This window comes from Culex pipiens, chromosome 2 (assembly GCF_016801865.2).
Source record: "Culex pipiens pallens isolate TS chromosome 2, TS_CPP_V2, whole genome shotgun sequence".
NCBI classification, from domain to species: domain Eukaryota; kingdom Metazoa; phylum Arthropoda; class Insecta; order Diptera; family Culicidae; genus Culex; species Culex pipiens.
The window spans coordinates 73,385,344-73,398,026 of NC_068938.1; the positions used below are offsets into that span (position 1 = coordinate 73,385,344).

Here is a 12,683-nt window from a genome sequence, read left to right on the forward strand (position 1 = left end):
TTGTGAGAAGATCAAATTCCGTTATTGGGATGATCGGATTAGTTGTTAAAATAACAAATTTCCATAACAAAGATTTGTTCGAAAAATAACTCAAATTGTTATTGCTCTGTTATCGCAATAACATACTAATAACATATAATCCAGAACAATAGAATAACAAGGTTAGTTATTCTGAGCGATCGATGGGGAGCACCCAAATAACAAAAACTGTTATTGATATGGATTGATTGCATAACAAAAAGTGTTATCATTTTATCACACGGGGTGGCCGTAGATCGGGGGGTGTGAAATGAAGAAGCGTAAAACGGGCAGTAGTGTATTATCGTTTGCACACATAATTTCCTAGCGACAAACCTCGGCGACACAACCACAAAAGCACTCGTGATCCGCGAAGCCTTTTAAGATGGGGTAGGTACATGATGGTAAAATAGTACATTCAACATTTGGTAAATTCCAAAAACAGCTCAATTTTGACAGTATTTGTTTGTTGATGGCTCTGTAAACACTTTCCAACTGATTTGCATGCTGAGACTAATCCTTTATTCACTAAATTAAGCAGTTTTATTAAAGATTTTTATTTTATAAATTAACCATTTCACCATAATGTACCTCATTTCTGGAGTAACATTTGAAATGGGCGATACGACATTGCTCTCACGGCCTTTCGTCCTATTTAAACGCATGTAATGAAAGGCCGTTAGAGCAATGTCGCCTAGAGCCTGGAGATAATTAGAGAACGGACATCTCAAACCAAAAGTACCAATCGAAGCACGAGAACTGTCAAACGGAGGTACCAATCGAGCATAAGACAAAGGATTTTGCTCGATTGGTACCTCCGTTTGACAGTTCTCGTGCTTCGATTGGTACTTTTGGTTTGAGATGTCCGGTCTCTATTAAGCTCCAGGCTCTCTAGTACCGCCCATTTAAAATGCTGCTAATTTTACAATCGCGAGCCTTTTGTTTTGGTGGCGCCGAGTTTTGTCAGCGAACATTTTGTGCGAGAACAATAATACATTGTTTGATTTAATGTGGCCTGACTTACCAGAAATTTTGAGTAAATGTATATCTTGAAGGATTCGCTGATCCAGGATTTTCTTCGCCTTTTCTGCTCACTCAGATTCCTTTCCCAACTTGGGCTGTTATTTTTGTTGCTGCCTCTAACTGAAATGTAAAAAAATATCACAAAGTGTCTAATTCTTTATGGGAAAAATTAAGCACTTATCTGAAGGAGATCTTAATCTGCTGGTGATATTAATCACCACCGATAAAACTTCGCTGTAGTGTGTGATCCTCTTGAAAATGCAGCAGCTGCTGCTGCCCGCGCTCTCGCCTTGGTCGATCTAGAAATGTTGGAGGCTTGGGTTAAAGATTTAAATAAGTTTTCTAAGTTTTTCAAGCAAAAACATACCTTTACAGACAGTAAGTTGCTGATCTGGATGTTGGAAAACACTATCTCACATCCCGAGACGTTCACGCTTTTACGCCATCGCTCTGTCCGCGAACAATCATTTGTAAGCTGCTAGGAAAGTGAAGTTCGGCGACACCTGGAGCCATAACGGTATCTACCGTGAGTTCGCAACTAAACCGTCGCGTCGCTAGACTGGGTTTCGCCTTTCTGAGGCGACGCAATCGCCGCCACCTCTTTTCCAGCTTCGGTGATTTATCTTCCTCCTCTTCCTCGACAGGTTAAATCAGACTCTCGAAGCTGCCTTCGTACCACGATCCCACCTCTTCCGTCTCGAGTCCGACCGTGAGTTCCACCACCGGAACCGCGTCCCGGCCAATGAGTGTAGTGCTTGTCCCGTCTGAATCCATCGCCGTTCCATGGACTTGTTGAATTTATTTTGCTGTTCATTCTCTCATAATACTTGTTTTTTTTTTTGTCTGGAAAAGAACAGATTTGTTACAATTTCGCTTGCATTTTACCTGATTGTTGTGCGAACATACCACAACGTAAACTTGATCCAATTTGCTGTGAATTGCAGACGAAACTCAAGAAAAATGGTAAACACCAACACACAAAATACCGCTGCGCCTGCTTCGAAAATTGTTTTGACGTCTCGCGGGCTGAACGCTTTTGCGCGAGAGCAGTGTGAAAGAGAAAAGAAAAGATGCATACGTTGCGCGCACGACTTCTTCGCAGTGAAAATAGAAACAAATGTAAACAAAATATAAATTGGCTTGAAACGGACTGTTTGCTCAAGTAAATAAACCCGCGATTACTAAAGCTTCGGAAGAACTAACTAAAGTTGTCCTTCCAGAAAAGTGGACCACAACAAAACACATCGCGCACGACAGTCAACCACTCAATCAGCTGTTTGCTTTGTTTTGACAGCTCACCCAAGCAGGCGATGCGTGTCAGCGTGACGTGCAGCGGCAGGGACTATTCAGAAACAACGCCATCGCAAAAACGTTTCAAAAATAATTTAAAATATGTTGTAAATTTAAATACTTATATAAAATTTATTTGATTGTATTTTTTGTATCGAGTTAAAAAATATATTTATAAAATCACTAAATCCCCTCATCATTTACTTTGTAAAAGATTAAGACTAGCTAAACATTGTAATAGGGCTGAAGCCGAAGTGTAAACAAAGAGTCTATCCTGCTCGTTCCTAATGTAAACATCAACTGACGTGAGCAGGATAGACTTTTTGTTTACACTTCGGCTTCGGTCCTTTTACATTGTTTTGCTTAAAGTTCTGGATTGATTACTAAATATCTGTATCGAATTTTGAATATTCTGTATGAAATGAAAGACAGTTCCTTCAGCCAGCCCTGGTTTGAAATCAAAGATTGTTTACATGCCTTGACCTTGACTGTCAAATTAGAAAAAAAAAGTAGCTTTGTGGTTGGTGATTGATCGCTGGTCGCGGATGACGTTCTTAATGCAGCTGGCGCAACCAACCAGCCCGTTGGCTTCCTTTTTCGGCAGAGGACGCGGCGCTAATTGTGGATTTAGTTCGTGGAACACAACAACCGACCGGACCGCTTCAGCAGGCACAACAAGTAACACTTTTCGGCATAATTTCGAGCAACGATGGATATTGGAAGGGAAGCCGGTGCTGCTGGGCGATTGTGTTGCGGAAAAGGATGACGATAAGGAGGTCACGCCGCTGATGATCCGCTGTGTTCGCAGCTGCTGTGTTCAATCCTTTAAATCAATCGGTACATGCCACTAGTTTCCTGGCAAAGGCTTCACCCAGACCGACTCCAGCACGTCAACATCAAGTCCGGCTCGGTTTCTCTGGACAGCTGTTCGGTGCAACCAAAAAGTTTGGAAGTGACATGGACAAGCCTTTACGGATTTCAACTCGCGCAACGGCAACAAGGAGAAACCAGCAGTTTTGGATTGGCAGTGGTCCATGGCGCCACTTCGACGAATATGAGGGCAGCACGGGACGGTGTATTTTGCTATTCCGTAGTCGACAAGGTTAGTACAAACGACCCTGCTGAACAATCCGTGTGTGCTGATGTGAATATTTAATTGATCACCTTAGGCATGAACAGCAAAAGAAAACAACAATGATCGTTCTTCTCTATCTCCTGCATCTCCAAGGTCATCTTCAACCAAAACCAGCACATCCGACTGCACATCTCTACCCCGAACGGTAGCGATGGACCGGCGTTACCCAAGTTCTAATGCGATCAGCTGCGTTAGCCTCGTCGGAATTTTGGATGATGCGTGTGCGTGTGCATCAGCTGTGGTGAGGAGACCGCATTCAGGCGCAGATGGTCGAAGAAAGGCTAGGTTCCGTAAATCTGGATTCCTCCACTGCTGTCTGAATATCACGCGATAGTATTTTTTATATATTATAAACTCAATAAATTATTTGATATAATTTAGAAAAAAAAAATTAGGAAACTTGTTCATTTATTAAAACACAATAACAATGATTGAACTATAAAGTATTACATTGAATGAAAAATACAAAACCAATTTTTTAAAGAAGAAAAGATGTCCATGAGATGCGCCAGATTGACTTAACGGTCTAACAACAACTGAGGCCGGGACCGACGGTTTACTTCCCCATCCGATAGAAGGCAGGAGCAGATGGGAATCAAACCAATGATCATACGCTTACAAAGCTAACAGGGTACCGTCACCTGGGACGAAACGGGGCACATGGGCAAATTGGGACAGCTGTTTTAGCCTTGTTACTCTACAATATTTGGATATTTTTGATTAATTTCGGATAGAACGGAAACCGAACATCTAAAATAGTGCATCGTTTTCCAAATTTCAAGCTTTTAAGTGCTCTAAAACTGCTGTCCCTATTCAGCCTGTAGTCCCGATTCGCCCCAGATGACGGTACCCATTCAGTTACGCCTGCTAGCTGGAAAGAGGAGCCATAGTTGTTTATTCAGTAATTATTTTGTTACAATACTAAATGTATTATTTCTATGTCACGGTGAAATATCAAACCAATAACAGTTCCTGTTATTATGCAAAAAATGGAAGAATATAACTTGAACTGTTATTATCATCTTATTTCACATTTTCAATGGAATATCAAAGCAATAACAGTTCCTGTTATTATGGAATTAAATGGGAAAACATAACTTGAACTGTTATTATTATCTTATTCCACATTTCCAATTGAATACCATCACAATAAAATTTTTTGTTAAAATAACAGAAACTGTTATTATTTTTTCTTCCAAAAATTATTTATAAGAATATTCAATAACAGTTTCTGTTATTTTAACAAAATCTGTTATTGAAATGACATGAATTTTGTTATTACCGTCTGCCCGGGCATAGTCATTCTTTGCCTTGTATCATATACTTCACTCCATCATTGTTATGTTCCACCATTTTTTTATACAACTCATATCCTGTCTCAATTTTCTGCAATTTATGAATGCATAACTGTTCCAATAATTTGTTGATGCCAAATGTGCTGTCCGAAACGTTGTAGTTGATGTTGCTGCTGACGCTGTATCCGAATGTTAACGTTTAATGATATGTGTTTGTGTAGGTGAGAATTTACATATTTGTGTAGTGTCGTGTTACAAATTTGTTTTTTTTCTTCTTTTTAATAATTTCCTAAGTGACTATCAATTTAACAATTCGTTGTTTAAAGTTGATATTAATTATTGTAGCAAAGTATATAATAATTATAATTTCCTAAGCCTATCTTGCATCTACTGCTCATTGTTTTTTTTTTTTAAGTTTAAAATTTAATCGGTTCCTTTTTTTTTACTCTTATAATTTTAAATCTACACTGGCATTGGCTAAAAAGTTTTTCAAAATATTAGTTTGTATACTTACTTCGCTTACTCTCATGTTTTTTTTCCTTCAATTCATCGATAATATTTGTGTTTAAGGTACGTTGTAAAGATTTTGTTTGCAAAATCGTCTTCCCCTCTCTTTTTCCAGGTATAATTAGGCTTGTTTAAATAAGGACCTAAAATTTTTCCTAAAATGAAACTAAATACATACTTTAATCATGTGATGTGGGATAATCTATTTATGTTTTCTCGACCCACACTGCTTTTTTTTCACACACAAACACATGTATTCTGGGCTGCAGTCCCTTGTCCAATCACGCATCAACATATCATTTATCCATCTCAATTATACTGTGATATCATTTATTGTACTGATCAGTAGAGTGCACTCTTTTACTAAATAATCCCATTAAATATAATTATTGACGTCTTTAAACATATGTTATAATTATGTACCACGTGGATTTAATTTCAGTTCATGTTTTGACCTTGATATTCTTTCTTTTCCTGCACGTTGTTATTTATAATCTATATTCATCTTTTTTTTACCTCCCCAATATCTTAGTCATTTGTTAATAATAAAATGCTTGTTCATAAATAAAATCCTCGTTAATCATTGAATTTTCGCAATCTATTGTTGTGAATCTTTTCCAACTTGTTTCCATTCTTAATTACTGTAGTTTGTTCACTTGGTAAATCAACAACTTCATATGGACCTCGCCATAAACTTTGTAACTTCTTTCCTACACCTGTGGGAATGGTTTCTACAATAACCAAATCCCCCCACCAAGGTTGCCATTCTTTTGCATCTCTGTCGTAAATTTCCTTTCTTTTATGTTTTGAAGCAACTACGTTTTCTACAGCTTTGTCGTGGACATTTTTAAAATTTGCTTTCATTTCCTTAACAGTCTAGACCCGAAGCCTGATTTTTCTGTTACATTCTTATTGGAATTCCATATAAACTGTAACGGGGATTGCAGGCATCGGGTCCTGACTATTAATGTAATCATCGTAATTTAACTCTCTTTCAGTAACGTTATAAACTGTATTTGGAATTCTCGCTAATCTTCCGTACAATAATTCAAATGGTGTAAATCCAGTAGACGAATTAATCGTTGTATTAAACTGGAAAGTGAAAAATGGAATTAATTGATCCCATGTTTGCGGATTCCCAACAATAAAGTTTCGCAAATAGATTTTCAGTTCTCTATTTGATCTTTCTACTAAATTTGCTTGTGGATGATATGCACTTGTATTTATCTTCTTTATTTTCAAAATTTTGCATACATTTTTCAATAAATTACTCATAAAATTCGTTCCTTGATCGGTAACTACCTCTAGTGGAGCACCATAGCGACAAATAAAATGTTCCACGAATGCTTTAGCGACAGTTGAGCTTTCCTGGTCAGGCAATACAGCAACTGTTAAAAATCTTGTTAGATCATCTTGAATCACTAAACCATAACGATTATTGTCGTCAGATGGGGTTAATATTACAATATCCATAAATACTTTTTGGAAGGGTTCCGTTGAAGTCGTTGTAATCTTCATAGGAATCTTATTCTTGGGCCAAATCTTGTTCTTTTGGCACAGTTCACATTGTCTTACATAGTTTTCAATATCTCTACGCATGTTGTCCCACGTGAAAAGTGGACTTATACGTTGAAGAATTCTTTTACCTCCCACGTGACCTCCAAGAGGGGAATCATGAAATTCTTTCAAAACCGTTTCTCTATCTTCTACTTTTACAAACATTCTGTCTTCATTAGATGCATATAGTGTAAACATTTTATCAAATTTTCCTGCCATAAATCTAAGAATATTGACATCGGGAAGTTGCTGTAAATTTCTAAATGAAATAATTTGAATAGTTTTAGCTGATTTGGCAAAATCAGGACATTTAACAAAACTTTCTAACAAACCCTCAAATAACTCTTCTCTATTAGTAATTGAACGTTTTGATCCATTCAAAATAAAACCCCACAATTTGTTATCTGGAAATGAGAAAATTCTTCCATTTACATTGTCCTTCATACCATGTGGTAGATCCACCAATTCACTTAACTCTTTGAACGCTGTCTTACTATTAATAATGACAAAATTAGCATCTGTATTATTCTCATTGATCATTGTTTTTGTAAATTTAAGCAAACTAAAATTAATTTCTTCTTTGTTTTGAGCATCGAAAAAGTCATCCAATGTAAACTTTTTCCTCATTCCCTGTTCTACTTTCGTTGGGTTCGGTCGTCTTTCGAGCTAGCTTAGCGCGTCTTTGACGGTGTTTTGTCTACTTTCGCCGACGGCCATGGCGGCGGCCGCGACGGCGGAGAGTGTGTGGACGGAGCACAGGACTGAAGATGGAAGGCCGTTCTACTGGAACGCGGCCTTGAAGAAAAGTGTGTGGGAGAAGCCGGACGGGTTCCAACCCAAAACGCAGGCGGCGACGGGCATGGAGGTGGAAGACTCCGAAGGAGGAGGAGAGGACGGGGGCGAATTTCGTCCCGTGATCAAGGTTCGGCGCAGGAAGGCTGTGGAGGAGATCACCGTCGCCGATGGCCAGGAGGTGAAAAAACTGCTCAGCAATAACAAGTTCAGCCCGCTAGCGGAGGAGAACAACAACAACAACAATGCGAACCCAGCCGCAGGAAAATCCACCCCCGTGGTACCAGAATCCGGCAAGTCGGCCGGTGAAAAGAAGCAGCCGCCGCTGGTGGTGAAAAATACAAGCTTCGCCCGCCTTGCTAAGGTGATGTCGACATGTAATGTCCAGCCGGAACACAAACTGACGCGGTACGGCACCAAAATTACGTGCTTCAAGAGGGACGACTTCGACACGGTGCAAGCCCACCTGAAGAAGAACAAGGTGGAGTTTTTCACCTACGGAAGGCGCGGTGATAGACCGCACCGGGTAGTGATGAGAGGTCTTCCGAACCTGGAACCAGATTACATCAAGGAGCTGCTCAAGTCGGAACATCAGCTGGACGCCTTGGAAATTCACGCCATCAAGCGGAAGCAGCAGCTTCCCGCCATCGATGAGACACCTTTCGTTGTACTCTTCTCCAAGGGGCACATCAGTCTGAAGGAGTTGAGTAGCAAGGTAAAGAAAGTGGGACCAGTCGTCGTCCGGTGGGTGGCCTACCGGAACAAAGAACCGCACGTGACCCAGTGCAAGAACTGCTTGCAGTTCGGTCACGGAACCAGTAACTGCCATCTCAAGCCCAGGTGCAGCAGCTGTGGGGGTGCCCACAGCACAGAAAAGTGCAAAGAAGAAGAAACGCGAGCCAAGAAGTGTGTCAACTGCTCTGGATCTCACGAGGGTCTGGACCGCAGCTGTCCCAAACGTGCGCAGTTCATCCAGTCGAGGCAGCCGACGTTCAAGCCGAAGCCGCCAGCATGGAAGAAGGACAAACAGACTCCGGCTGTAGCCGCGTTCACCGCGGCGGATTTTCCTCCGCTACCTGGAGCGGTGCCGTCCGTCGGGGCGGAAGAAAAGCATCCTCGTCCTGCAGGAAGAAGTCGAGAAAATACTGGCGCCGGCGCCGGTGCAACTCCGAAGGACCAACCAGGCGAACGGGAGCTGTACAGCGACTCCGAGCTGTGGGCCATTTATCGAGAATATAGAGTTCGCTTGAGGCAGTGCAAGACACCCGAGGAACAGATTGATGTGCTCGCTCACTTGTTGACACATGGCGCGGAAAAATGATTATCTTTTTTTTTATTATTTTTTGTATTATCGTTCCTCGGTCCTAACCTGGTCGCAGCACCTAAAAGGACCTAATAAAAATAAGCTATGAAAAAAAAAAAAAAAAAACTTTTTCCATGAATCATCATCCTTTTCGTCCAAAATATCGATAGCCTGTAAGGAATCAATAGTTATGTCTAAATCATCATCATTGTCTGATAGATTTTTTTTTTTTTTTTTTGTTCATAACTTATTTTTATTAGGTCCTTTTAGGTGCTGTGACCAGGTTAGGACCGAGGATCAATAGTACAAAAAATAATAAAAGAAAAGAAAAAAAACAGTAACTGAATTAGATGATCATTTGCTCGTCCCATGTGTCAGCAAGTGTGCGATCACATCAATCTGTTCCTCGGGTGTCTTGCACTGCCTCAAGCGTACTCGGTATTCTCGGTAAATGGCCCACAGCTCCGACTCGCTGTACAGCTTCCGTTCGCCTTGTTGCTCCTTCGGGGTTGCACCGGCGCCGGCGCCAGTATCTTCTCGACTTCTTACTGCGGGACGAGGATGTTTATTTTCCGGTTCAACGGACGGCACCGCTCCAGGTAGCGGAGGAAAATCCGCCGCGGTAAACGCGGCTCCTACCGGAGTCTGTTTGTCCTTCTTCCATGCTGGCGGCTTCGGCGTGGACGCCTGCTGCCTCGACTGGATGAACTGCGCACGTTTGGGACAGCTGCGGTCCAGACCCTCGTGAGATCCAGAGCAGTTGACACACTTCTTGGCTTCCGTTTCTTCTGCTTTGCACTTTTCCGTGCTGTGGGCACCCCCACAGCTGCTGCACCTTGGCTTGAGATGGCAGTTACTGGTTCCGTGACCGAACTGCAAGCAGTTCTTGCACTGGGTCACGTGCGGTTCCTTGTTCCGGTAGGCCACCCACCGGACGACGACTGGTCCCACTTTCTTTACCTTGCTACTCAACTCCTTCAGACTGGTATGCCCCTTGGGGAAGAGCACGATGAAAGGCGTCTCATCGATGGCGGGAAGCTGCTGCTTCCGCCTGATGGCGTGTACTGCCAAGACGTCCAGCTGATGTTCCGTCTTGAGCAGCTCCTTGACGTAATCCGGTTCCGCGTTCGGGAGACCTCGCATTACTACCCGGTGCGGTCTCGCACTGCGCTTTCCGTGCGTATAGAACTGCACCTTGTTCTTCTTCAGGTGAGCTTGCACCGTGTCGAAGTCGTCGCTCGAGAAGCACGTAATTTTGGTGCCGTACCGCGTCAGTTTGTGTTCCGGCTGGACATCACATGTCGACATCACCTTCGCAAGGCGGGCGAAGCTCGTTTCTTTCACCACCAGCGGCGGCTGCTTCTTTTCTCCGGCCGACTTGCCGGGAGCTGGTACCACAGGGGTGGTTTTTTCTGCTGCTGGATTCGCATTGTTATTGTTGTTGCTCTTCTCCGCTAGCGGGCTGAACTTGTTGTTGCTGAGCAGTTTCTCCACTTCCTGGCCATCGCCGACGTTGATCTCCTCCTTAGCCTTCCTGCGCCGAACCTTGATCACGGGACGAAATTCGCCCCCGTCCTCTCCATTGTCTGATAGATTATCAGTCTGATTATCAGTAGTATCATTTGAATTCTGTTGTAATAAAGATTGATTATTTTGAACAGGTTTTGAGTTATCAATTAAATTTGAATTTTGACGTGTTTGTTGTCTAGTAACAACAGCAATTAAATTATTATTTGAACTTTCCGAAACATTTTCAATGTTTGCATTTGAATTTTCTTCGTGCTTAATACGAGAAAGAAAATCAGCAACAACATTCTCTTTTCCCTGTTTATATCGGATATCACATCCAATACCTTGAATTTTTAATCTTAATTTGGAAAGAGTCGGTGAGGTTTCTTTTAGTCTCCAAATTGCAATCAACGGCCTATGATCAGTATAAACAATAAACTGTTGGTTAAAAATATAATGTTTAAAATATTCAACTGCCCAAACTATAGCGAGTAATTCTTTTTCAATAACGTGATACTTCTTTTCAGAAACACTCAATGCTCTACTAGCATAAGCGATTGGGTTATCATTTGTTTTAGCATTTGATAATACTGCTCCAACAGCATAACCACTAGCATCTGTTGTAATAACAAAGGTATCCTTATAATTCGGACGTACTAAAATTGGTTCTGAAATTAAGCAGTGTTTCAAATCATGGAACGCTTTTTCACACTCTTCAGTCCATTTGAATTTTACATCCTTTTTCAATAAATTATTCAAATGTTTACGTTTATCTGCCATATTCGGAATAAACTTGCCGTAAAAATTGATTGTTCCGAGAAATGAACGAACATCCTTAACATTTTGAGGACGTTTTAATTCTTTGATTGTTTTGATGTTATCATCTGTAGGCATAATTCCATGCTTATCAATCGTATGACCCAGGTAATTAATCTGTGTCTTCAGAATGGTACATTTTGATGTTTCTACCTTCAAATTATTTTGGTATAACGCTTCTAAAATTTTGAACAAATTTTCGTTATGTTCTTCAATAGTTTTTCCAAACACAATAATATCATCTAGATAAACAAAAGCTTTAATTGGTTGAATTGAATATAAGATAATATTCATTAATTTTTGAAATGTTGCTGGGCTATTTCTAAGACCCATAGGCATTCTTAAAAATTCATAATGTCCTTTTGAAGTTGAAAATGCAGTTTTAGCTGCATCTCGAGGGTTTATAGGTATCTGATAAAAACCTGACTTTATATCAATTGAAGAAAAATATTGTGCATCGCCAATGTTATCCAAAATTTCATTAATAAATGGAATCGGGAAAACAAAAGGTTTTGTTATCATGTTCAGTGATCTGAAATCTACAACAATTCTATATTTCTGTTTGCCGTCAGCTCCAACCTTTTTAGGTATACATAAAACAGGAGCATTCCACGGGCTTTTACTAGGTTTAATAATACCCAGTTTGAGCATTTCATCAATTTGCTCATCAATGTGCACTTTTGTTGCTTCAGGCATTCTATATTGCCTCTTATTAATTGGAATATTCGTTGTGGTTTCTATTTCATGAATTGCTGCATCCGTAAAAGTCAATTCATCTCCTTCAATAAAAAATAATTTGTTAAATTTTTCAATCATAGAAACAATTTTCTCAAAATTATGTTTATTCAAATGTTCTAGATTTACTATATCAATTATTTTCTGAATTCTTTCCCTGCCTTTAATGCTTTTAAAAATTTTTGAATTCCGTTACATCGCCATCTTTATCAATGTCTAAATTTAATTCTGTTGGCATACAAGGTTGATCATCTAATTTATTTTCAAATCCATCACTTGTTTCATCATAATGTACAATATTTTCGCAAAACGCAACATTATTTAGTATTTCTCCTTCATACTTGACTTCTTGGTCTTTTTGAAAACCACTGGTATCATTTTGATGATGAATAGCGTTTGATTCATTATTTTCATAATTATTTTTCTTATAGATTTGATTTGATTCAACATTATTCGATTTATAATATATTTTTGGCTTTTGTAAAACAATGAACTTAAAGTTTTTATCGATGAAGAGAGTGTGCTTCTTTAAAAATTCTGCACCAATTATACCAGGCACAGATAAATTCTTCATAACATAGAATTTTGTGTTATAAATTGTTTTACCGATTAATAAATCAATAACCACCGATCCTATCGTTTCATTTAATGTATTACCAATGCCAGTTAAAGTAATTTTGTCCTTAAAATTAACATTAGTGTA

The 12,683-nt window shown here is 39.9% G+C and overlaps 1 protein-coding gene across 1 annotated transcript in view; it reads left to right on the plus strand.

Annotated features, from left to right (window-relative positions):
- LOC120430658 (uncharacterized) overlaps positions 1 to 12,683 on the plus strand; it is a 29,113-nt gene that overhangs the window by 4,015 nt on the left and 12,415 nt on the right. The window lies entirely within an intron of this gene.